The 21,600-nt window shown below is 46.3% G+C and overlaps 36 non-coding genes across 36 annotated transcripts; 10 read left to right on the top strand and 26 right to left on the bottom strand.

Annotated features, from left to right (window-relative positions):
* Positions 1-1,487: 1,487 nt before the first annotated feature.
* Positions 1,488-1,560, bottom strand: trnav-cac (transfer RNA valine (anticodon CAC)). Its single transcript has one exon. It is a non-coding gene; the product is annotated as a tRNA-Val (tRNA).
* Positions 1,561-2,174: 614 nt separating this feature from the next.
* trnav-uac (transfer RNA valine (anticodon UAC)) lies at positions 2,175-2,247 on the bottom strand. Its single transcript has one exon. It is a non-coding gene; the product is annotated as a tRNA-Val (tRNA).
* Positions 2,248-2,767: 520 nt separating this feature from the next.
* trnad-guc (transfer RNA aspartic acid (anticodon GUC)) lies at positions 2,768-2,839 on the bottom strand. Its single transcript has one exon. It is a non-coding gene; the product is annotated as a tRNA-Asp (tRNA).
* Positions 2,840-2,990: 151 nt separating this feature from the next.
* trnaq-cug (transfer RNA glutamine (anticodon CUG)) lies at positions 2,991-3,062 on the top strand. The gene has a single exon. It is a non-coding gene; the product is annotated as a tRNA-Gln (tRNA).
* Positions 3,063-3,536: 474 nt separating this feature from the next.
* trnav-cac (transfer RNA valine (anticodon CAC)) lies at positions 3,537-3,609 on the bottom strand. The gene has a single exon. It is a non-coding gene; the product is annotated as a tRNA-Val (tRNA).
* Positions 3,610-4,223: 614 nt separating this feature from the next.
* Positions 4,224-4,296, bottom strand: trnav-aac (transfer RNA valine (anticodon AAC)). The gene has a single exon. It is a non-coding gene; the product is annotated as a tRNA-Val (tRNA).
* Positions 4,297-4,818: 522 nt separating this feature from the next.
* On the bottom strand, positions 4,819-4,890 carry trnad-guc (transfer RNA aspartic acid (anticodon GUC)). The gene has a single exon. It is a non-coding gene; the product is annotated as a tRNA-Asp (tRNA).
* A 151-nt stretch (positions 4,891-5,041) lies between these two features.
* On the top strand, positions 5,042-5,113 carry trnaq-cug (transfer RNA glutamine (anticodon CUG)). The gene has a single exon. It is a non-coding gene; the product is annotated as a tRNA-Gln (tRNA).
* A 474-nt stretch (positions 5,114-5,587) lies between these two features.
* On the bottom strand, positions 5,588-5,660 carry trnav-cac (transfer RNA valine (anticodon CAC)). The gene has a single exon. It is a non-coding gene; the product is annotated as a tRNA-Val (tRNA).
* A 614-nt stretch (positions 5,661-6,274) lies between these two features.
* On the bottom strand, positions 6,275-6,347 carry trnav-aac (transfer RNA valine (anticodon AAC)). Its single transcript has one exon. It is a non-coding gene; the product is annotated as a tRNA-Val (tRNA).
* A 730-nt stretch (positions 6,348-7,077) lies between these two features.
* trnaq-cug (transfer RNA glutamine (anticodon CUG)) lies at positions 7,078-7,149 on the top strand. Its single transcript has one exon. It is a non-coding gene; the product is annotated as a tRNA-Gln (tRNA).
* Positions 7,150-7,623: 474 nt separating this feature from the next.
* trnav-cac (transfer RNA valine (anticodon CAC)) lies at positions 7,624-7,696 on the bottom strand. Its single transcript has one exon. It is a non-coding gene; the product is annotated as a tRNA-Val (tRNA).
* A 614-nt stretch (positions 7,697-8,310) lies between these two features.
* trnav-aac (transfer RNA valine (anticodon AAC)) lies at positions 8,311-8,383 on the bottom strand. The gene has a single exon. It is a non-coding gene; the product is annotated as a tRNA-Val (tRNA).
* Positions 8,384-9,113: 730 nt separating this feature from the next.
* On the top strand, positions 9,114-9,185 carry trnaq-cug (transfer RNA glutamine (anticodon CUG)). Its single transcript has one exon. It is a non-coding gene; the product is annotated as a tRNA-Gln (tRNA).
* A 474-nt stretch (positions 9,186-9,659) lies between these two features.
* On the bottom strand, positions 9,660-9,732 carry trnav-cac (transfer RNA valine (anticodon CAC)). The gene has a single exon. It is a non-coding gene; the product is annotated as a tRNA-Val (tRNA).
* Positions 9,733-10,346: 614 nt separating this feature from the next.
* trnav-aac (transfer RNA valine (anticodon AAC)) lies at positions 10,347-10,419 on the bottom strand. Its single transcript has one exon. It is a non-coding gene; the product is annotated as a tRNA-Val (tRNA).
* A 522-nt stretch (positions 10,420-10,941) lies between these two features.
* On the bottom strand, positions 10,942-11,013 carry trnad-guc (transfer RNA aspartic acid (anticodon GUC)). The gene has a single exon. It is a non-coding gene; the product is annotated as a tRNA-Asp (tRNA).
* Positions 11,014-11,164: 151 nt separating this feature from the next.
* Positions 11,165-11,236, top strand: trnaq-cug (transfer RNA glutamine (anticodon CUG)). Its single transcript has one exon. It is a non-coding gene; the product is annotated as a tRNA-Gln (tRNA).
* Positions 11,237-11,710: 474 nt separating this feature from the next.
* Positions 11,711-11,783, bottom strand: trnav-cac (transfer RNA valine (anticodon CAC)). The gene has a single exon. It is a non-coding gene; the product is annotated as a tRNA-Val (tRNA).
* Positions 11,784-12,397: 614 nt separating this feature from the next.
* Positions 12,398-12,470, bottom strand: trnav-aac (transfer RNA valine (anticodon AAC)). The gene has a single exon. It is a non-coding gene; the product is annotated as a tRNA-Val (tRNA).
* Positions 12,471-13,200: 730 nt separating this feature from the next.
* trnaq-cug (transfer RNA glutamine (anticodon CUG)) lies at positions 13,201-13,272 on the top strand. Its single transcript has one exon. It is a non-coding gene; the product is annotated as a tRNA-Gln (tRNA).
* A 474-nt stretch (positions 13,273-13,746) lies between these two features.
* Positions 13,747-13,819, bottom strand: trnav-cac (transfer RNA valine (anticodon CAC)). Its single transcript has one exon. It is a non-coding gene; the product is annotated as a tRNA-Val (tRNA).
* A 614-nt stretch (positions 13,820-14,433) lies between these two features.
* Positions 14,434-14,506, bottom strand: trnav-uac (transfer RNA valine (anticodon UAC)). Its single transcript has one exon. It is a non-coding gene; the product is annotated as a tRNA-Val (tRNA).
* Positions 14,507-15,028: 522 nt separating this feature from the next.
* Positions 15,029-15,100, bottom strand: trnad-guc (transfer RNA aspartic acid (anticodon GUC)). The gene has a single exon. It is a non-coding gene; the product is annotated as a tRNA-Asp (tRNA).
* A 151-nt stretch (positions 15,101-15,251) lies between these two features.
* trnaq-cug (transfer RNA glutamine (anticodon CUG)) lies at positions 15,252-15,323 on the top strand. The gene has a single exon. It is a non-coding gene; the product is annotated as a tRNA-Gln (tRNA).
* A 474-nt stretch (positions 15,324-15,797) lies between these two features.
* Positions 15,798-15,870, bottom strand: trnav-cac (transfer RNA valine (anticodon CAC)). The gene has a single exon. It is a non-coding gene; the product is annotated as a tRNA-Val (tRNA).
* Positions 15,871-16,484: 614 nt separating this feature from the next.
* On the bottom strand, positions 16,485-16,557 carry trnav-aac (transfer RNA valine (anticodon AAC)). The gene has a single exon. It is a non-coding gene; the product is annotated as a tRNA-Val (tRNA).
* Positions 16,558-17,079: 522 nt separating this feature from the next.
* On the bottom strand, positions 17,080-17,151 carry trnad-guc (transfer RNA aspartic acid (anticodon GUC)). Its single transcript has one exon. It is a non-coding gene; the product is annotated as a tRNA-Asp (tRNA).
* Positions 17,152-17,302: 151 nt separating this feature from the next.
* On the top strand, positions 17,303-17,374 carry trnaq-cug (transfer RNA glutamine (anticodon CUG)). Its single transcript has one exon. It is a non-coding gene; the product is annotated as a tRNA-Gln (tRNA).
* A 474-nt stretch (positions 17,375-17,848) lies between these two features.
* Positions 17,849-17,921, bottom strand: trnav-cac (transfer RNA valine (anticodon CAC)). Its single transcript has one exon. It is a non-coding gene; the product is annotated as a tRNA-Val (tRNA).
* A 614-nt stretch (positions 17,922-18,535) lies between these two features.
* trnav-uac (transfer RNA valine (anticodon UAC)) lies at positions 18,536-18,608 on the bottom strand. The gene has a single exon. It is a non-coding gene; the product is annotated as a tRNA-Val (tRNA).
* A 522-nt stretch (positions 18,609-19,130) lies between these two features.
* On the bottom strand, positions 19,131-19,202 carry trnad-guc (transfer RNA aspartic acid (anticodon GUC)). Its single transcript has one exon. It is a non-coding gene; the product is annotated as a tRNA-Asp (tRNA).
* A 151-nt stretch (positions 19,203-19,353) lies between these two features.
* Positions 19,354-19,425, top strand: trnaq-cug (transfer RNA glutamine (anticodon CUG)). The gene has a single exon. It is a non-coding gene; the product is annotated as a tRNA-Gln (tRNA).
* Positions 19,426-19,899: 474 nt separating this feature from the next.
* Positions 19,900-19,972, bottom strand: trnav-cac (transfer RNA valine (anticodon CAC)). Its single transcript has one exon. It is a non-coding gene; the product is annotated as a tRNA-Val (tRNA).
* Positions 19,973-20,586: 614 nt separating this feature from the next.
* trnav-aac (transfer RNA valine (anticodon AAC)) lies at positions 20,587-20,659 on the bottom strand. The gene has a single exon. It is a non-coding gene; the product is annotated as a tRNA-Val (tRNA).
* Positions 20,660-21,404: 745 nt separating this feature from the next.
* On the top strand, positions 21,405-21,476 carry trnaq-cug (transfer RNA glutamine (anticodon CUG)). Its single transcript has one exon. It is a non-coding gene; the product is annotated as a tRNA-Gln (tRNA).
* The last annotated feature ends 124 nt before the right edge of the window (positions 21,477-21,600 follow it).

The following is a 21,600-nucleotide window of genomic DNA, read 5'->3' as shown; positions in this document are numbered from 1 at the left end:
CCTTTTCTTGGTTGCTGTTATAAACAAACAGATTATTTCAGGGTCTCTTTCCAAGAGACTAAAAGCAATATAAGTGATAAATATTACCATTCTGTAGAATATTCTTATATTTCACTTTTACTTGTTCCCATGTTCTAGTGGGTCCTGTTGTGGCTCTAATGTGAAAGGGGATATAATATAACATATTATAATATAATGTAATATAATATTGGATAATATAGTGTGATATGATAAATCTACCCTACCGCCTACTGGTGTTGTCCAGAGGGGCCGATGGCGCGATATGGCAGCCTGGCTTCTGTCAGTCTGCCCCAGGGCAGCTGTGGCTACAACCGTAGCTGCCTCCACCAGTGTGTGAATGTGAGAGTGACTGAATAGTGGCATTGTCATGCACTTTGGGTGCCTTGAAAAGCGCTACATCAATCCACTCCATTATTATTGTCATCATTAAATTACTTACGAGTTTAATTTGTCAGCAACTTTCTGCCAGCCCTCTCTCCTTGCTTTTGCAGCCTTTGCAGTGTTCCCTTGCGTTTTAATTAAAATCTGAAACTCCTGAAATCCCTCACTCAAGAGTTCTTGCTCTGCTGCCGAAAAATACCGAGCGCGCTCCTTCGACATTTTCGCCGACCAATCAGAGGGTTGCCGATCAATGTTTCTACTCTCGATGCGTAGCCCCTGTTAAGCCACCCAGTGATCTCACATTACTTCATCCAGCTATACTAATCGTCAACAACAGGTGTGTTCGGAGAACCGGCTTAGCGAGCTCACGGGTAGCGCGATGATTTGATCTCGGATGTGTCATTTGATCTTGGATGTAGTAAGCGACGTACGAAGAACGGGCCCCAGGAGTGGGCAATCTCAGTCCACGAGGGTCGGTGACCCTGCAGGTTTTAGATGTGTTCTCGAACCAAAACAGCTGACTTAAATGGCTAAATGAGCTCCTCAAAATGTCCTGAAGTTCTCCAGAGGCCTGATAACGAACTAATCATGTGATTCAGGTGTGTTGACCCAAGGTGAGATCTAAAACCTGCAGGGCCCTTGTGTACTGAGATTGCCCAACCCTGGTCTAGAAAGTTAAAGAGCAAGTTAGTGGCCCAGTCAATTCCACTCCTCTTGTGTTGGCTGATCTCATCATCTCAGTGAAACCTCATCTTCATGCTGCACCAAACCTCGCTCATGCTCTTCTGCTGCACTTTCCACTTCAGCTTCCTGCTGTATCTTTCATTATCCACCTTGACTCAAGTCAACTTTTCCTCTTGCACTCTTCTCACTTCTAATCCTGTTGCCACCTCTGAAGGCCCCGATCTTCTTCCTGACAAGCTCTTTGATGTCCTTTGTTTGGCTAGCACACAACCTACAGAAGACAAAACCAAGAGACTTAATTCTCAATAGGGATGGAAGTAAAACAGAGAAAATGCTGGACAAGCAGAGTTGTCTAAAGAGTGAACATCAATTCCCTTGTGACCAAAGAAGGAAAAGACCCATGTTTCCACCCGGTTTCGGACCGGGGACCTTTCGCATGTGAGGCGAACGTGATAACCACTACACTACGGAAACCCCGAAAGACAGCTTGTTTGGCTTTCCAATGTGTCTCACTGAGTAATCTCGCACTCTGACAAATTTGGTGACATGTTCCTATCATGGCCTTGAAGTAAAAGGAGCCATGGAGAAGAGACAGACGCACTCTAGCAAGGAGTCTGAACTGTAGTCTCCATGTTAGGCTCACTTAAACTTTGGACATTTAGGAGTTCACTAAAGCAAGCACAGCTCAACATATGCTGCCCTAAGAACCCCAGAACCTCTGGCAGCAGAACTGTTGCCTAAAGCGCCCATTTGTTTCATTGCCTTGTGCATTGGCTGAAAATAGGCCCAAGTCCTGTGCAGGCCACCTAGAGCCAGTCATTTCCAAGAGCTTAGTCTGTGCCTCCATCTTCAGGAAATATAGCGACTGGAGATGTGTTGATTTGTGTGAAGTCTGTGGAGTTTGCAGAAATTTGGGCCATAGACAACTCTTTAGCAAGACGAGCATCCAAAGGTTACAGATGTCAGAGACCTGTACCAGATTTGAGTACTTTCTCTTGTCTGTGTCCCAAACAGCAGTAGAAACCCACAAGTTCAAGCAGTGCCTGAAGTCAGACACTTTTATATCAGGACGCATAAGCAAAGACGCATGCTTCCGCCCGGTTTCGGACCGGGGACCTTTCGCGTGTAAGGCGAACGTGATAACCACTACACTACGGAAACTGAGCTTGCGTACCCCGTAGTAATTAAAGGAGCATTTCAATGCTTTCTTACATTTGTGGACTTTTATGACAGATCATGTAGGACTATTGAGAAGGAGGGAACTCCCATTTGTGTCATTCTTCAAGCACTCCCCCACTTATGGCTGTATTGACAATGCAAATTGTGATCTCAAGATTGCATCTCTTGTCATGGGAGCTGATCTTCTGGTTGACAAGCTCTTTGATGTCCTTTGTTTGGCTAGCACACAATCTACAGAAGACAAGACCAAGAAACTTATTTGTCAGTAGGGACGCACGTAAAACAGAAAATGCTGCACAAGCAGTGTTCTCTTGGACTAGCATCTCTTCTGATGGGAGCTCTTTCTGAGAAGACCTTTTCGACTTGTGAGCGCACAGGTGGAATTCATGTTTCTTCAAGCCCATTATAGGACTAGATTATTAGATTGACTAGGATCTGGTGTGCGATTAAGGTGTGTGTGGTCATTGCAGGTAAAAGGCAGAACAGAGAAGGAAACTGCTCACTCCCCGTCGGGGAATCGAACCCCGGTCTTCCGCGTGACAGGCGGAGATACTGTCCACTATACTAACGAGGACCTCTGAAGCACTGCAATGGTCACGTCAAGCTGCGATTCGCAGCAGGTATGACAGGTAAAATTTGGCTGGCCGTGTAGAAATCCCCATCGGTTTACCAGGAACTACACTTTTATGCCTGTTTGACACAGATCTTTTGTGTGCTTCAGGCAGGGTTCCATGGTGTAATGGTTAGCACTCTGGACTCTGAATCCAGCGATCTGAGTTCAAGTCTCAGTGGAACCTCATTTGGCTTTCTAGCACTTTGCTCCACAGGTACATTAGCATTAGCACACGCTAGCATAAGAATCTAGTCAGTTAAAGAGCAAGTTAGTGGCCCAGTCAGTTCCACTCCTCTTGTGTTGGCTGATCTCATCTGTACATGGTCTTCATGCTGCACCAAACCTCGCTCATGCTCTTCTGCTGCACTTTCCACTTCAGCTTCCTGCTGTATCGTTCATTAGCCACCTTGACTCAAGTCAACTTTTCCTCTTGCACTCTTCCCACTTCCAATCCCTTTGCCACCTCTGAAGGCCCCGATCTTCTTCTTGACAAGCTCTTTGATGTCCTTTGTTTGGCTAGCACACAACCTACAGAAGACAAAACCAAGAGACTTAATTCTCAATAGGGATGCAAGTAAAACAGAGAAAATGCTGGACAAGCAGAGTTGTCTAAAGAGTGAATATCAATTCCCTTGTAACCAAAGAAGGAAAAGACCCATGTTTCCGCCCGGTTTCGGACCGGGGACCTTTCGCGTGTGAAGCAAACGTGATAACCACTACACTACGGAAACCCCGAAAGACAGCTTGTTTGGCTTTCCAATGTGTCTCACTGAGTAATCTCGCACTCTGACAAATTTGGTGACATGTTCCTATCATGGCCTTGAAGTAAAAGGAGCCATGGAGAAGAGACAGACGCACTCTAGCAAGGAGTCTGAACTGTAGTCTCCATGTTAGGCTCACTTAAACTTTGGACATTTAGGAGTTCACTAAAGCAAGCACAGCTCAACATATGCTGCCCTAAGAACCCCAGAACCTCTGGCAGCAGAACTGTTGCCTAAAGCGCCCATTTGTTTCATTGCCTTGGGCATTGGCTGAAAATAGGCCCAAGTCCTGTGCAGGCCACCTAGAGCCAGTCATTTCCAAGAGCTTAGTCTGTGCCTCCATCTTCAGGAAATATAGCGACTGGAGATTTGTTGATTTGTGTGAAGTCTGTGGAGTTTGCAGAAATTTGGGCCATAGACAACTCTTTAGCAAGACGAGCATGCAAAGGTTACAGATGTCAGAGACCTGAACCAGATTTGAGTACTTTCTCTTGTCTGTGTCCCAAACAGCAGTAGAAGCCCACAAGTTCAAGCAGTGCCTGCAGTCAGACACTTTTATATCAGGACGCATAAGCAAAGACGCATGCTTCCGCCCGGTTTCGGACCGGGGACCTTTCGCGTGTTAGGCGAACGTGATAACCACTACACTACGGAAACTGAGCTTGCGTACCCCGTAGTAATTAAAGGAGCATTTCAATGCTTTCTTACATTTATGGACTTTTATGACAGATCATGTAGGACTATTGAGAAGGAGGGAACTCCCATTTGTGTCATTCTTCAAGCACTCCCCCACTTATGGCTGTATTGACAATGCAAATTGTGATCTCAAGATTGCATCTCTTGTCATGGGAGCTGATCTTCTGGTTGACAAGCTCTTTGATGTCCTTTGTTTGGCTAGCACACAATCTACAGAAGACAAGACCAAGAAACTTATTTGTCAGTAGGGACGCACGTAAAACAGAGAAAATGCTGCACAAGCAGTGTTCTCTTGGACTAGCATCTCTTCTGATGGGAGCTCTTTCTGAGAAGACCTTTTCGACTTGTGAGCGCACAGGTGGAATTCATGTTTCTTCAAGCCCATTATAGGACTAGATTATTAGATTGACTAGGATCTGGTGTGCGATTAAGGTGTGTGTGGTCATTGCAGGTAAAAGGCAGAACAGAGAAGGAAAGTGCTCACTCCCCGTCGGGGAATCGAACCCCGGTCTTCCGCGTGACAGGCGGAGATACTGTCCACTATACTAACGAGGACCTCTGAAGCACTGCAATGGTCACGTCAAGCTGCGATTCGCAGCAGGTATGACAGGTAAAATTTGGCTGGCCGTGTAGAAATCCCCATCGGTTTACCAGGAACTACACTTTTATGCCTGTTTGACACAGATCTTTTGTGTGCTTCAGGCAGGGTTCCATGGTGTAATGGTTAGCACTCTGGACTCTGAATCCAGCGATCTGAGTTCAAGTCTCAGTGGAACCTCATTTGGCTTTCTAGCACTTTGCTCCACAGGTACATTAGCATTAGCACACGCTAGCATAAGAATCTAGTCAGTTGAAGAGCAAGTTAGTGGCCCAGTCAGTTCCACTCCTCTTGTGTTGGCTGATCTCATCTGCACATGGTCTTCATGCTGCACCAAACCTCGCTCATGCTCTTCTGCTGCACTTTCCACTTCAGCTTCCTGCTGTATCGTTCATTAGCCACCTTGACTCAAGTCAACTTTTCCTCTTGCACTCTTCCCACTTCCAATCCCTTTGCCACCTCTGAAGGCCCCGATCTTCTTCTTGACAAGCTCTTTGATGTCCTTTGTTTGGCTAGCACACAACCTACAGAAGACAAAACCAAGAGACTTAATTCTCAATAGGGATGCAAGTAAAACAGAGAAAATGCTGGACAAGCAGAGTTGTCTAAAGAGTGAATATCAATTCCCTTGTAACCAAAGAAGGAAAAGACCCATGTTTCCGCCCGGTTTCGGACCGGGGACCTTTCGCGTGTGAGGCGAACGTGATAACCACTACACTACGGAAACCCCGAAAGACAGCTTGTTTGGCTTTCCAATGTGTCTCACTGAGTAATCTCGCACTCTGACAAATTTGGTGACATGTTCCTATCATGGCCTTGAAGTAAAAGGAGCCATGGAGAAGAGACAGACGCACTCTAGCAAGGAGTCTGAACTGTAGTCTCCATGTTAGGCTCACTTAAACTTTGGACATTTAGGAGTTCACTAAAGCAAGCACAGCTCAACATATGCTGCCCTAAGAACCCCAGAACCTCTGGCAGCAGAACTGTTGCCTAAAGCGCCCATTTGTTTCATTGCCTTGGGCATTGGCTGAAAATAGGCCCAAGTCCTGTGCAGGCCACCTAGAGCCAGTCATTTCCAAGAGCTTAGTCTGTGCCTCCATCTTCAGGAAATATAGCGACTGGAGATTTGTTGATTTGTGTGAAGTCTGTGGAGTTTGCAGAAATTTGGGCCATAGACAACTCTTTAGCAAGACGAGCATCCAAAGGTTACAGATGTCAGAGACCTGAACCAGATTTGAGTACTTTCTCTTGTCTGTGTCCCAAACAGCAGTAGAAGCCCACAAGTTCAAGCAGTGCCTGCAGTCAGACACTTTTATATCAGGACGCATAAGCAAAGACGCATGCTTCCGCCCGGTTTCGGACCGGGGACCTTTCGCGTGTTAGGCGAACGTGATAACCACTACACTACGGAAACTGAGCTTGCGTACCCCGTAGTAATTAAAGGAGCATTTCAATGCTTTCTTACATTTGTGGACTTTTATGACAGATCATGTAGGACTATTGAGAAGGAGGGAACTCCCATTTGTGTCATTCTTCAAGCACTCCCCCACTTATGGCTGTATTGACAATGCAAATTGTGATCTCAAGATTGCATCTCTTGTCATGGGAGCTGATCTTCTGGTTGACAAGCTATTTGATGTTCTTTGTTTGGCTAGCACACAATCTACAGAAGACAAGACCAAGAAACTTATTTGTCAGTAGGGACGCACGTAAAACAGAGAAAATGCTGCACAAGCAGTGTTCTCTTGGACTAGCATCTCTTCTGATGGGAGCTCTTTCTGAGAAGACCTTTTCGACTTGTGAGCGCACAGGTGGAATTCATGTTTCTTCAAGCCCATTATAGGACTAGATTATTAGACTGACTAGAATCTGGTGTGCGATTAAGGTGTGTGTGGTCATTGCAGGTAAAAGGCAGAACAGAGAAGGAAACTGCTCACTCCCCGTCGGGGAATCGCGTGACAGGCGGAGATACTGTCCACTATACTAACGAGGACCTCTGAAGCACTGCAATGGTCACGTCAAGCTGCGATTCGCAGCAGGTATGACAGGTAAAATTTGGCTGGCCGTGTAGAAATCCCCATCGGTTTACCAGGAACTACACTTTTATGCCTGTTTGACACAGATCTTTTGTGTGCTTCAGGCAGGGTTCCATGGTGTAATGGTTAGCACTCTGGACTCTGAATCCAGCGATCTGAGTTCAAGTCTCAGTGGAACCTCATTTGGCTTTCTAGCACTTTGCTCCACAGGTACATTAGCATTAGCACACGCTAGCATAAGAATCTAGTCAGTTGAAGAGCAAGTTAGTGGCCCAGTCAGTTCCACTCCTCTTGTGTTGGCTGATCTCATCTGCACATGGTCTTCATGCTGCACCAAACCTCGCTCATGCTCTTCTGCTGCACTTTCCACTTCAGCTTCCTGCTGTATCGTTCATTAGCCACCTTGACTCAAGTCAACTTTTCCTCTTGCACTCTTCCCACTTCCAATCCCTTTGCCACCTCTGAAGGCCCCGATCTTCTTCTTGACAAGCTCTTTGATGTCCTTTGTTTGGCTAGCACACAACCTACAGAAGACAAAACCAAGAGACTTAATTCTCAATAGGGATGCAAGTAAAACAGAGAAAATGCTGGACAAGCAGAGTTGTCTAAAGAGTGAATATCAATTCCCTTGTAACCAAAGAAGGAAAAGACCCATGTTTCCGCCCGGTTTCGGACCGGGGACCTTTCGCGTGTGAGGCGAACGTGATAACCACTACACTACGGAAACCCCGAAAGACAGCTTGTTTGGCTTTCCAATGTGTCTCACTGAGTAATCTCGCACTCTGACAAATTTGGTGACATGTTCCTATCATGGCCTTGAAGTAAAAGGAGCCATGGAGAAGAGACAGACGCACTCTAGCAAGGAGTCTGAACTGTAGTCTCCATGTTAGGCTCACTTAAACTTTGGACATTTAGGAGTTCACTAAAGCAAGCACAGCTCAACATATGCTGCCCTAAGAACCCCAGAACCTCTGGCAGCAGAACTGTTGCCTAAAGCGCCCATTTGTTTCATTGCCTTGGGCATTGGCTGAAAATAGGCCCAAGTCCTGTGCAGGCCACCTAGAGCCAGTCATTTCCAAGAGCTTAGTCTGTGCCTCCATCTTCAGGAAATATAGCGACTGGAGATTTGTTGATTTGTGTGAAGTCTGTGGAGTTTGCAGAAATTTGGGCCATAGACAACTCTTTAGCAAGACGAGCATGCAAAGGTTACAGATGTCAGAGACCTGAACCAGATTTGAGTACTTTCTCTTGTCTGTGTCCCAAACAGCAGTAGAAGCCCACAAGTTCAAGCAGTGCCTGCAGTCAGACACTTTTATATCAGGACGCATAAGCAAAGACGCATGCTTCCGCCCGGTTTCGGACCGGGGACCTTTCGCGTGTTAGGTGAACGTGATAACCACTACACTACGGAAACTGAGCTTGCGTACCCCGTAGTAATTAAAGGAGCATTTCAATGCTTTCTTACATTTGTGGACTTTTATGACAGATCATGTAGGACTATTGAGAAGGAGGGAACTCCCATTTGTGTCATTCTTCAAGCACTCCCCCACTTATGGCTGTATTGACAATGCAAATTGTGATCTCAAGATTGCATCTCTTGTCATGGGAGCTGATCTTCTGGTTGACAAGCTCTTTGATGTCCTTTGTTTGGCTAGCACACAATCTACAGAAGACAAGACCAAGAAACTTATTTGTCAGTAGGGACGCACGTAAAACACAGAAAATGCTGCACAAGCAGTGTTCTCTTGGACTAGCATCTCTTCTGATGGGAGCTCTTTCTGAGAAGACCTTTTCGACTTGTGAGCGCACAGGTGGAATTCATGTTTCTTCAAGCCCATTATAGGACTAGATTATTAGATTGACTAGAATCTGGTGTGCGATTAAGGTGTGTGTGGTCATTGCAGGTAAAAGGCAGAACAGAGAAGGAAACTGCTCACTCCCCGTCGGGGAATCGCGTGACAGGCGGAGATACTGTCCACTATACTAACGAGGACCTCTGAAGCACTGCAATGGTCACGTCAAGCTGCGATTCGCAGCAGGTATGACAGGTAAAATTTGGCTGGCCGTGTAGAAATCCCCATCGGTTTACCAGGAACTACACTTTTATGCCTGTTTGACACAGATCTTTTGTGTGCTTCAGGCAGGGTTCCATGGTGTAATGGTTAGCACTCTGGACTCTGAATCCAGCGATCTGAGTTCAAGTCTCAGTGGAACCTCATTTGGCTTTCTAGCACTTTGCTCCACAGGTGCATTAGCATTAGCACACGCTAGCATAAGAATCTAGTCAGTTGAAGAGCAAGTTAGTGGCCCAGTCAGTTCCACTCCTCTTGTGTTGGCTGATCTCATCTGCACATGGTCTTCATGCTGCACCAAACCTCGCTCATGCTCTTCTGCTGCACTTTCCACTTCAGCTTCCTGCTGTATCGTTCATTAGCCACCTTGACTCAAGTCAACTTTTCCTCTTGCACTCTTCCCACTTCCAATCCCTTTGCCACCTCTGAAGGCCCCGATCTTCTTCTTGACAAGCTCTTTGATGTCCTTTGTTTGGCTAGCACACAACCTACAGAAGACAAAACCAAGAGACTTAATTCTCAATAGGGATGCAAGTAAAACAGAGAAAATGCTGGACAAGCAGAGTTGTCTAAAGAGTGAATATCAATTCCCTTGTAACCAAAGAAGGAAAAGACCCATGTTTCCGCCCGGTTTCGGACCGGGGACCTTTCGCGTGTGAGGCGAACGTGATAACCACTACACTACGGAAACCCCGAAAGACAGCTTGTTTGGCTTTCCAATGTGTCTCACTGAGTAATCTTGCACTCTGACAAATTTGGTGACATGTTCCTATCATGGCCTTGAAGTAAAAGGAGCCATGGAGAAGAGACAGACGCACTCTAGCAAGGAGTCTGAACTGTAGTCTCCATGTTAGGCTCACTTAAACTTTGGACATTTAGGAGTTCACTAAAGCAAGCACAGCTCAACATATGCTGCCCTAAGAACCCCAGAACCTCTGGCAGCAGAACTGTTGCCTAAAGCGCCCATTTGTTTCATTGCCTTGGGCATTGGCTGAAAATAGGCCCAAGTCCTGTGCAGGCCACCTAGAGCCAGTCATTTCCAAGAGCTTAGTCTGTGCCTCCATCTTCAGGAAATATAGCGACTGGAGATTTGTTGATTTGTGTGAAGTCTGTGGAGTTTGCAGAAATTTGGGCCATAGACAACTCTTTAGCAAGACGAGCATGCAAAGGTTACAGATGTCAGAGACCTGAACCAGATTTGAGTACTTTCTCTTGTCTGTGTCCCAAACAGCAGTAGAAGCCCACAAGTTCAAGCAGTGCCTGCAGTCAGACACTTTTATATCAGGACGCATAAGCAAAGACGCATGCTTCCGCCCGGTTTCGGACCGGGGACCTTTCGCGTGTTAGGCGAACGTGATAACCACTACACTACGGAAACTGAGCTTGCGTACCCCGTAGTAATTAAAGGAGCATTTCAATGCTTTCTTACATTTATGGACTTTTATGACAGATCATGTAGGACTATTGAGAAGGAGGGAACTCCCATTTGTGTCATTCTTCAAGCACTCCCCCACTTATGGCTGTATTGACAATGCAAATTGTGATCTCAAGATTGCATCTCTTGTCATGGGAGCTGATCTTCTGGTTGACAAGCTCTTTGATGTCCTTTGTTTGGCTAGCACACAATCTACAGAAGACAAGACCAAGAAACTTATTTGTCAGTAGGGACGCACGTAAAACAGAGAAAATGCTGCACAAGCAGTGTTCTCTTGGACTAGCATCTCTTCTGATGGGAGCTCTTTCTGAGAAGACCTTTTCGACTTGTGAGCGCACAGGTGGAATTCATGTTTCTTCAAGCCCATTATAGGACTAGATTATTAGATTGACTAGGATCTGGTGTGCGATTAAGGTGTGTGTGGTCATTGCAGGTAAAAGGCAGAACAGAGAAGGAAAGTGCTCAGTCCCCGTCGGGGAATCGAACCCCGGTCTTCCGCGTGACAGGCGGAGATACTGTCCACTATACTAACGAGGACCTCTGAAGCACTGCAATGGTCACGTCAAGCTGCGATTCGCAGCAGGTATGACAGGTAAAATTTGGCTGGCCGTGTAGAAATCCCCATCGGTTTACCAGGAACTACACTTTTATGCCTGTTTGACACAGATCTTTTGTGTGCTTCAGGCAGGGTTCCATGGTGTAATGGTTAGCACTCTGGACTCTGAATCCAGCGATCTGAGTTCAAGTCTCAGTGGAACCTCATTTGGCTTTCTAGCACTTTGCTCCACAGGTACATTAGCATTAGCACACGCTAGCATAAGAATCTAGTCAGTTGAAGAGCAAGTTAGTGGCCCAGTCAGTTCCACTCCTCTTGTGTTGGCTGATCTCATCTGCACATGGTCTTCATGCTGCACCAAACCTCGCTCATGCTCTTCTGCTGCACTTTCCACTTCAGCTTCCTGCTGTATCGTTCATTAGCCACCTTGACTCAAGTCAACTTTTCCTCTTGCACTCTTCCCACTTCCAATCCCTTTGCCACCTCTGAAGGCCCCGATCTTCTTCTTGACAAGCTCTTTGATGTCCTTTGTTTGGCTAGCACACAACCTACAGAAGACAAAACCAAGAGACTTAATTCTCAATAGGGATGCAAGTAAAACAGAGAAAATGCTGGACAAGCAGAGTTGTCTAAAGAGTGAATATCAATTCCCTTGTAACCAAAGAAGGAAAAGACCCATGTTTCCGCCCGGTTTCGGACCGGGGACCTTTCGCGTGTGAGGCGAACGTGATAACCACTACACTACGGAAACCCCGAAAGACAGCTTGTTTGGCTTTCCAATGTGTCTCACTGAGTAATCTCGCACTCTGACAAATTTGGTGACATGTTCCTATCATGGCCTTGAAGTAAAAGGAGCCATGGAGAAGAGACAGACGCACTCTAGCAAGGAGTCTGAACTGTAGTCTCCATGTTAGGCTCACTTAAACTTTGGACATTTAGGAGTTCACTAAAGCAAGCACAGCTCAACATATGCTGCCCTAAGAACCCCAGAACCTCTGGCAGCAGAACTGTTGCCTAAAGCGCCCATTTGTTTCATTGCCTTGGGCATTGGCTGAAAATAGGCCCAAGTCCTGTGCAGGCCACCTAGAGCCAGTCATTTCCAAGAGCTTAGTCTGTGCCTCCATCTTCAGGAAATATAGCGACTGGAGATTTGTTGATTTGTGTGAAGTCTGTGGAGTTTGCAGAAATTTGGGCCATAGACAACTCTTTAGCAAGACGAGCATCCAAAGGTTACAGATGTCAGAGACCTGAACCAGATTTGAGTACTTTCTCTTGTCTGTGTCCCAAACAGCAGTAGAACCCCACAAGTTCAAGCAGTGCCTGAAGTCAGACACTTTTATATCAGGACGCATAAGCAAAGACGCATGCTTCCGCCCGGTTTCGGACCGGGGACCTTTCGCGTGTTAGGCGAACGTGATAACCACTACACTACGGAAACTGAGCTTGCGTACCCCGTAGTAATTAAAGGAGCATTTCAATGCTTTCTTACATTTGTGGACTTTTATGACAGATCATGTAGGACTATTGAGAAGGAGGGAACTCCCATTTGTGTCATTCTTCAAGCACTCCCCCACTTATGGCTGTATTGACAATGCAAATTGTGATCTCAAGATTGCATCTCTTGTCATGGGAGCTGATCTTCTGGTTGACAAGCTATTTGATGTTCTTTGTTTGGCTAGCACACAATCTACAGAAGACAAGACCAAGAAACTTATTTGTCAGTAGGGACGCACGTAAAACAGAGAAAATGCTGCACAAGCAGTGTTCTCTTGGACTAGCATCTCTTCTGATGGGAGCTCTTTCTGAGAAGACCTTTTCGACTTGTGAGCGCACAGGTGGAATTCATGTTTCTTCAAGCCCATTATAGGACTAGATTATTAGACTGACTAGAATCTGGTGTGCGATTAAGGTGTGTGTGGTCATTGCAGGTAAAAGGCAGAACAGAGAAGGAAACTGCTCACTCCCCGTCGGGGAATCGCGTGACAGGCGGAGATACTGTCCACTATACTAACGAGGACCTCTGAAGCACTGCAATGGTCACGTCAAGCTGCGATTCGCAGCAGGTATGACAGGTAAAATTTGGCTGGCCGTGTAGAAATCCCCATCGGTTTACCAGGAACTACACTTTTATGCCTGTTTGACACAGATCTTTTGTGTGCTTCAGGCAGGGTTCCATGGTGTAATGGTTAGCACTCTGGACTCTGAATCCAGCGATCTGAGTTCAAGTCTCAGTGGAACCTCATTTGGCTTTCTAGCACTTTGCTCCACAGGTACATTAGCATTAGCACACGCTAGCATAAGAATCTAGTCAGTTGAAGAGCAAGTTAGTGGCCCAGTCAGTTCCACTCCTCTTGTGTTGGCTGATCTCATCTGCACATGGTCTTCATGCTGCACCAAACCTCGCTCATGCTCTTCTGCTGCACTTTCCACTTCAGCTTCCTGCTGTATCGTTCATTAGCCACCTTGACTCAAGTCAACTTTTCCTCTTGCACTCTTCCCACTTCCAATCCCTTTGCCACCTCTGAAGGCCCCGATCTTCTTCTTGACAAGCTCTTTGATGTCCTTTGTTTGGCTAGCACACAACCTACAGAAGACAAAACCAAGAGACTTAATTCTCAATAGGGATGCAAGTAAAACAGAGAAAATGCTGGACAAGCAGAGTTGTCTAAAGAGTGAATATCAATTCCCTTGTAACCAAAGAAGGAAAAGACCCATGTTTCCGCCCGGTTTCGGACCGGGGACCTTTCGCGTGTGAGGCGAACGTGATAACCACTACACTACGGAAACCCCGAAAGACAGCTTGTTTGGCTTTCCAATGTGTCTCACTGAGTAATCTCGCACTCTGACAAATTTGGTGACATGTTCCTATCATGGCCTTGAAGTAAAAGGAGCCATGGAGAAGAGACAGACGCACTCTAGCAAGGAGTCTGAACTGTAGTCTCCATGTTAGGCTCACTTAAACTTTGGACATTTAGGAGTTCACTAAAGCAAGCACAGCTCAACATATGCTGCCCTAAGAACCCCAGAACCTCTGGCAGCAGAACTGTTGCCTAAAGCGCCCATTTGTTTCATTGCCTTGGGCATTGGCTGAAAATAGGCCCAAGTCCTGTGCAGGCCACCTAGAGCCAGTCATTTCCAAGAGCTTAGTCTGTGCCTCCATCTTCAGGAAATATAGCGACTGGAGATTTGTTGATTTGTGTGAAGTCTGTGGAGTTTGCAGAAATTTGGGCCATAGACAACTCTTTAGCAAGACGAGCATCCAAAGGTTACAGATGTCAGAGACCTGAACCAGATTTGAGTACTTTCTCTTGTCTGTGTCCCAAACAGCAGTAGAACCCCACAAGTTCAAGCAGTGCCTGCAGTCAGACACTTTTATATCAGGACGCATAAGCAAAGACGCATGCTTCCGCCCGGTTTCGGACCGGGGACCTTTCGCGTGTAAGGCGAACGTGATAACCACTACACTACGGAAACTGAGCTTGCGTACCCCGTAGTAATTAAAGGAGCATTTCAATGCTTTCTTACATTTGTGGACTTTTATGACAGATCATGTAGGACTATTGAGAAGGAGGGAACTCCCATTTGTGTCATTCTTCAAGCACTCCCCCACTTATGGCTGTATTGACAATGCAAATTGTGATCTCAAGATTGCATCTCTTGTCATGGGAGCTGATCTTCTGGTTGACAAGCTCTTTGATGTCCTTTGTTTGGCTAGCACACAATCTACAGAAGACAAAACCAAGAAACTTATTTGTCAGTAGGGACGCACGTAAAACAGAGAAAATGCTGCACAAGCAGTGTTCTCTTGGACTAGCATCTCTTCTGATGGGAGCTCTTTCTGAGAAGACCTTTTCGACTTGTGAGCGCACAGGTGGAATTCATGTTTCTTCAAGCCCATTATAGGACTAGATTATTAGATTGACTAGGATCTGGTGTGCGATTAAGGTGTGTGTGGTCATTGCAGGTAAAAGGCAGAACAGAGAAGGAAAGTGCTCACTCCCCGTCGGGGAATCGAACCCCGGTCTTCCGCGTGACAGGCGGAGATACTGTCCACTATACTAACGAGGACCTCTGAAGCACTGCAATGGTCACGTCAAGCTGCGATTCGCAGCAGGTATGACAGGTAAAATTTGGCTGGCCGTGTAGAAATCCCCATCGGTTTACCAGGAACTACACTTTTATGCCTGTTTGACACAGATCTTTTGTGTGCTTCAGGCAGGGTTCCATGGTGTAATGGTTAGCACTCTGGACTCTGAATCCAGCGATCTGAGTTCAAGTCTCAGTGGAACCTCATTTGGCTTTCTAGCACTTTGCTCCACAGGTACATTAGCATTAGCACACGCTAGCATAAGAATCTAGTCAGTTGAAGAGCAAGTTAGTGGCCCAGTCAGTTCCACTCCTCTTGTGTTGGCTGATCTCATCTGCACATGGTCTTCATGCTGCACCAAACCTCGCTCATGCTCTTCTGCTGCACTTTCCACTTCAGCTTCCTGCTGTATCGTTCATTAGCCACCTTGACTCAAGTCAACTTTTCCTCTTGCACTCTTCCCACTTCCAATCCCTTTGCCACCTCTGAAGGCCCCGATCTTCTTCTTGACAAGCTCTTTGATGTCCTTTGTTTGGCTAGCACACAACCTACAGAAGACAAAACCAAGAGACTTAATTCTCAATAGGGATGCAAGTAAAACAGAGAAAATGCTGGACAAGCAGAGTTGTCTAAAGAGTGAATATCAATTCCCTTGTAACCAAAGAAGGAAAAGACCCATGTTTCCGCCCGGTTTCGGACCGGGGACCTTTCGCGTGTGAGGCGAACGTGATAACCACTACACTACGGAAACCCCGAAAGACAGCTTGTTTGGCTTTCCAATGTGTCTCACTGAGTAATCTCGCACTCTGACAAATTTGGTGACATGTTCCTATCATGGCCTTGAAGTAAAAGGAGCCATGGAGAAGAGACAGACGCACTCTAGCAAGGAGTCTGAACTGTAGTCTCCATGTTAGGCTCACTTAAACTTTGGACATTTAGGAGTTCACTAAAGCAAGCACAGCTCAACATATGCTGCCCTAAGAACCCCAGAACCTCTGGCAGCAGAACTGTTGCCTAAAGCGCCCATTTGTTTCATTGCCTTGGGCATTGGCTGAAAATAGGCCCAAGTCCTGTGCAGGCCACCTAGAGCCAGTCATTTCCAAGAGCTTAGTCTGTGCCTCCATCTTCAGGAAATATAGCGACTGGAGATTTGTTGATTTGTGTGAAGTCTGTGGAGTTTGCAGAAATTTGGGCCATAGACAACTCTTTAGCAAGACGAGCATGCAAAGGTTACAGATGTCAGAGACCTGAACCAGATTTGAGTACTTTCTCTTGTCTGTGTCCCAAACAGCAGTAGAAGCCCACAAGTTCAAGCAGTGCCTGCAGTCAGACACTTTTATATCAGGACGCATAAGCAAAGACGCATGCTTCCGCCCGGTTTCGGACCGGGGACCTTTCGCGTGTTAGGCGAACGTGATAACCACTACACTACGGAAACTGAGCTTGCGTACCCCGTAGTAATTAAAGGAGCATTTCAATGCTTTCTTACATTTGTGGACTTTTATGACAGATCATGTAGGACTATTGAGAAGGAGGGAACTCCCATTTGTGTCATTCTTCAAGCACTCCCCCACTTATGGCTGTATTGACAATGCAAATTGTGATCTCAAGATTGCATCTCTTGTCATGGGAGCTGATCTTCTGGTTGACAAGCTCTTTGATGTCCTTTGTTTGGCTAGCACACAATCTACAGAAGACAAGACCAAGAAACTTATTTGTCAGTAGGGACGCACGTAAAACAGAGAAAATGCTGCACAAGCAGTGTTCTCTTGGACTAGCATCTCTTCTGATGGGAGCTCTTTCTGAGAAGACCTTTTCGACTTGTGAGCGCACAGGTGGAATTCATGTTTCTTCAAGCCCATTATAGGACTAGATTATTAGATTGACTAGGATCTGGTGTGCGATTAAGGTGTGTGTGGTCATTGCAGGTAAAAGGCAGAACAGAGAAGGAAAGTGCTCACTCCCCGTCGGGGAATCGAACCCCGGTCTTCCGCGTGACAGGCGGAGATACTGTCCACTATACTAACGAGGACCTCTGAAGCACTGCAATGGTCACGTCAAGCTGCGATTCGCAGCAGGTATGACAGGTAAAATTTGGCTGGCCGTGTAGAAATCCCCATCGGTTTACCAGGAACTACACTTTTATGCCTGTTTGACACAGATCTTTTGTGTGCTTCAGGCAGGGTTCCATGGTGTAATGGTTAGCACTCTGGACTCTGAATCCAGCGATCTGAGTTCAAGTCTCAGTGGAACCTCATTTGGCTTTCTAGCACTTTGCTCCACAGGTACATTAGCATTAGCACACGCTAGCATAAGAATCTAGTCAGTTGAAGAGCAAGTTAGTGGCCCAGTCAGTTCCACTCCTCTTGTGTTGGCTGATCTCATCTGCACATGGTCTTCATGCTGCACCAAACCTCGCTCATGCTCTTCTGCTGCACTTTCCACTTCAGCTTCCTGCTGTATCGTTCATTAGCCACCTTGACTCAAGTCAACTTTTCCTCTTGCACTCTTCCCACTTCCAATCCCTTTGCCACCTCTGAAGGCCCCGATCTTCTTCTTGACAAGCTCTTTGATGTCCTTTGTTTGGCTAGCACACAACCTACAGAAGACAAAACCAAGAGACTTAATTCTCAATAGGGATGCAAGTAAAACAGAGAAAATGCTGGACAAGCAGAGTTGTCTAAAGAGTGAATATCAATTCCCTTGTAACCAAAGAAGGAAAAGACCCATGTTTCCGCCCGGTTTCGGACCGGGGACCTTTCGCGTGTGAGGCGAACGTGATAACCACTACACTACGGAAACCCCGAAAGACAGCTTGTTTGGCTTTCCAATGTGTCTCACTGAGTAATCTCGCACTCTGACAAATTTGGTGACATGTTCCTATCATGGCCTTGAAGTAAAAGGAGCCATGGAGAAGAGACAGACGCACTCTAGCAAGGAGTCTGAACTGTAGTCTCCATGTTAGGCTCACTTAAACTTTGGACATTTAGGAGTTCACTAAAGCAAGCACAGCTCAACATATGCTGCCCTAAGAACCCCAGAACCTCTGGCAGCAGAACTGTTGCCTAAAGCGCCCATTTGTTTCATTGCCTTGGGCATTGGCTGAAAATAGGCCCAAGTCCTGTGCAGGCCACCTAGAGCCAGTCATTTCCAAGAGCTTAGTCTGTGCCTCCATCTTCAGGAAATATAGCGACTGGAGATTTGTTGATTTGTGTGAAGTCTGTGGAGTTTGCAGAAATTTGGGCCATAGACAACTCTTTAGCAAGACGAGCATCCAAAGGTTACAGATGTCAGAGACCTGAACCAGATTTGAGTACTTTCTCTTGTCTGTGTCCCAAACAGCAGTAGAAGCCCACAAGTTCAAGCAGTGCCTGCAGTCAGACACTTTTATATCAGGACGCATAAGCAAAGACGCATGCTTCCGCCCGGTTTCGGACCGGGGACCTTTCGCGTGTAAGGCGAACGTGATAACCACTACACTACGGAAACTGAGCTTGCGTACCCCGTAGTAATTAAAGGAGCATTTCAATGCTTTCTTACATTTGTGGACTTTTATGACAGATCATGTAGGACTATTGAGAAGGAGGGAACTCCCATTTGTGTCATTCTTCAAGCACTCCCCCACTTATGGCTGTATTGACAATGCAAATTGTGATCTCAAGATTGCATCTCTTGTCATGGGAGCTGATCTTCTGGTTGACAAGCTCTTTGATGTCCTTTGTTTGGCTAGCACACAATCTACAGAAGACAAAACCAAGAAACTTATTTGTCAGTAGGGACGCACGTAAAACAGAGAAAATGCTGCACAAGCAGTGTTCTCTTGGACTAGCATCTCTTCTGATGGGAGCTCTTTCTGAGAAGACCTTTTCGACTTGTGAGCGCACAGGTGGAATTCATGTTTCTTCAAGCCCATTATAGGACTAGATTATTAGATTGACTAGGATCTGGTGTGCGATTAAGGTGTGTGTGGTCATTGCAGGTAAAAGGCAGAACAGAGAAGGAAAGTGCTCACTCCCCGTCGGGGAATCGAACCCCGGTCTTCCGCGTGACAGGCGGAGATACTGTCCACTATACTAACGAGGACCTCTGAAGCACTGCAATGGTCACGTCAAGCTGCGATTCGCAGCAGGTATGACAGGTAAAATTTGGCTGGCCGTGTAGAAATCCCCATCGGTTTACCAGGAACTACACTTTTATGCCTGTTTGACACAGATCTTTTGTGTGCTTCAGGCAGGGTTCCATGGTGTAATGGTTAGCACTCTGGACTCTGAATCCAGCGATCTGAGTTCAAGTCTCAGTGGAACCTCATTTGGCTTTCTAGCACTTTGCTCCACAGGTACATTAGCATTAGCACACGCTAGCATAAGAATCTAGTCAGTTGAAGAGCAAGTTAGTGGCCCAGTCAGTTCCACTCCTCTTGTGTTGGCTGATCTCATCTGCACATGGTCTTCATGCTGCACCAAACCTCGCTCATGCTCTTCTGCTGCACTTTCCACTTCAGCTTCCTGCTGTATCGTTCATTAGCCACCTTGACTCAAGTCAACTTTTCCTCTTGCACTCTTCCCACTTCCAATCCCTTTGCCACCTCTGAAGGCCCCGATCTTCTTCTTGACAAGCTCTTTGATGTCCTTTGTTTGGCTAGCACACAACCTACAGAAGACAAAACCAAGAGACTTAATTCTCAATAGGGATGCAAGTAAAACAGAGAAAATGCTGGACAAGCAGAGTTGTCTAAAGAGTGAATATCAATTCCCTTGTAACCAAAGAAGGAAAAGACCCATGTTTCCGCCCGGTTTCGGACCGGGGACCTTTCGCGTGTGAGGCGAACGTGATAACCACTACACTACGGAAACCCCGAAAGACAGCTTGTTTGGCTTTCCAATGTGTCTCACTGAGTAATCTCGCACTCTGACAAATTTGGTGACATGTTCCTATCATGGCCTTGAAGTAAAAGGAGCCATGGAGAAGAGACAGACGCACTCTAGCAAGGAGTCTGAACTGTAGTCTCCATGTTAGGCTCACTTAAACTTTGGACATTTAGGAGTTCACTAAAGCAAGCACAGCTCAACATATGCTGCCCTAAGAACCCCAGAACCTCTGGCAGCAGAACTGTTGCCTAAAGCGCCCATTTGTTTCATTGCCTTGGGCATTGGCTGAAAATAGGCCCAAGTCCTGTGCAGGCCACCTAGAGCCAGTCATTTCCAAGAGCTTAGTCTGTGCCTCCATCTTCAGGAAATATAGCGACTGGAGATTTGTTGATTTGTGTGAAGTCTGTGGAGTTTGCAGAAATTTGGGCCATAGACAACTCTTTAGCAAGACGAGCATCCAAAGGTTACAGATGTCAGAGACCTGAACCAGATTTGAGTACTTTCTCTTGTCTGTGTCCCAAACAGCAGTAGAACCCCACAAGTTCAAGCAGTGCCTGCAGTCAGACACTTTTATATCAGGACGCATAAGCAAAGACGCATGCTTCCGCCCGGTTTCGGACCGGGGACCTTTCGCGTGTTAGGCGAACGTGATAACCACTACACTACGGAAACTGAGCTTGCGTACCCCGTAGTAATTAAAGGAGCATTTCAATGCTTTCTTACATTTGTGGACTTTTATGACAGATCATGTAGGACTATTGAGAAGGAGGGAACTCCCATTTGTGTCATTCTTCAAGCACTCCCCCACTTATGGCTGTATTGACAATGCAAATTGTGATCTCAAGATTGCATCTCTTGTCATGGGAGCTGATCTTCTGGTTGACAAGCTCTTTGATGTCCTTTGTTTGGCTAGCACACAATCTACAGAAGACAAGACCAAGAAACTTATTTGTCAGTAGGGACGCACGTAAAACAGAGAAAATGCTGCACAAGCAGTGTTCTCTTGGACTAGCATCTCTTCTGATGGGAGCTCTTTCTGAGAAGACCTTTTCGACTTGTGAGCGCACAGGTGGAATTCATGTTTCTTCAAGCCCATTATAGGACTAGATTATTAGATTGACTAGGATCTGGTGTGCGATTAAGGTGTGTGTGGTCATTGCAGGTAAAAGGCAGAACAGAGAAGGAAACTGCTCACTCCCCGTCAGGGAATCGAACCCCGGTCTTCCGCGTGACAGGCGGAGATACTGTCCACTATACTAACTAGGACCTCTGAAGCACTGCAATGGTCACGTCAAGCTGCGATTCGCAGCAGGTATGACAGGTAAAATTTGGCTGGCCGTGTAGAAATCCCCATCGGTTTACCAGGAACTACACTTTTATGCCTGTTTGACACAGATCTTTTGTGTGCTTCAGGCAGGGTTCCATGGTGTAATGGTTAGCACTCTGGACTCTGAATCCAGCGATCTGAGTTCAAGTCTCAGTGGAACCTCATTTGGCTTTCTAGCACTTTGCTCCACAGGTACATTAGCATTAGCACACGCTAGCATAAGAATCTAGTCAGTTGAAGAGCAAGTTAGTGGCCCAGTCAGTTCCACTCCTCTTGTGTTGGCTGA

Source organism: Aulonocara sp. 'chitande type north' Nkhata Bay, linkage group LG8 (genome assembly GCF_057382095.1).
Source record: "Aulonocara sp. 'chitande type north' Nkhata Bay isolate Kocher_YH1m ecotype deep benthic linkage group LG8, A_spYH_male_GT1.1, whole genome shotgun sequence".
In the NCBI taxonomy this organism is placed as follows: Eukaryota; Metazoa; Chordata; class Actinopteri; order Cichliformes; family Cichlidae; genus Aulonocara; species Aulonocara sp. 'chitande type north' Nkhata Bay.
Note: the sequence above shows the minus strand (reverse complement) of the source record. Positions and strands in the feature narration are given on the sequence as shown.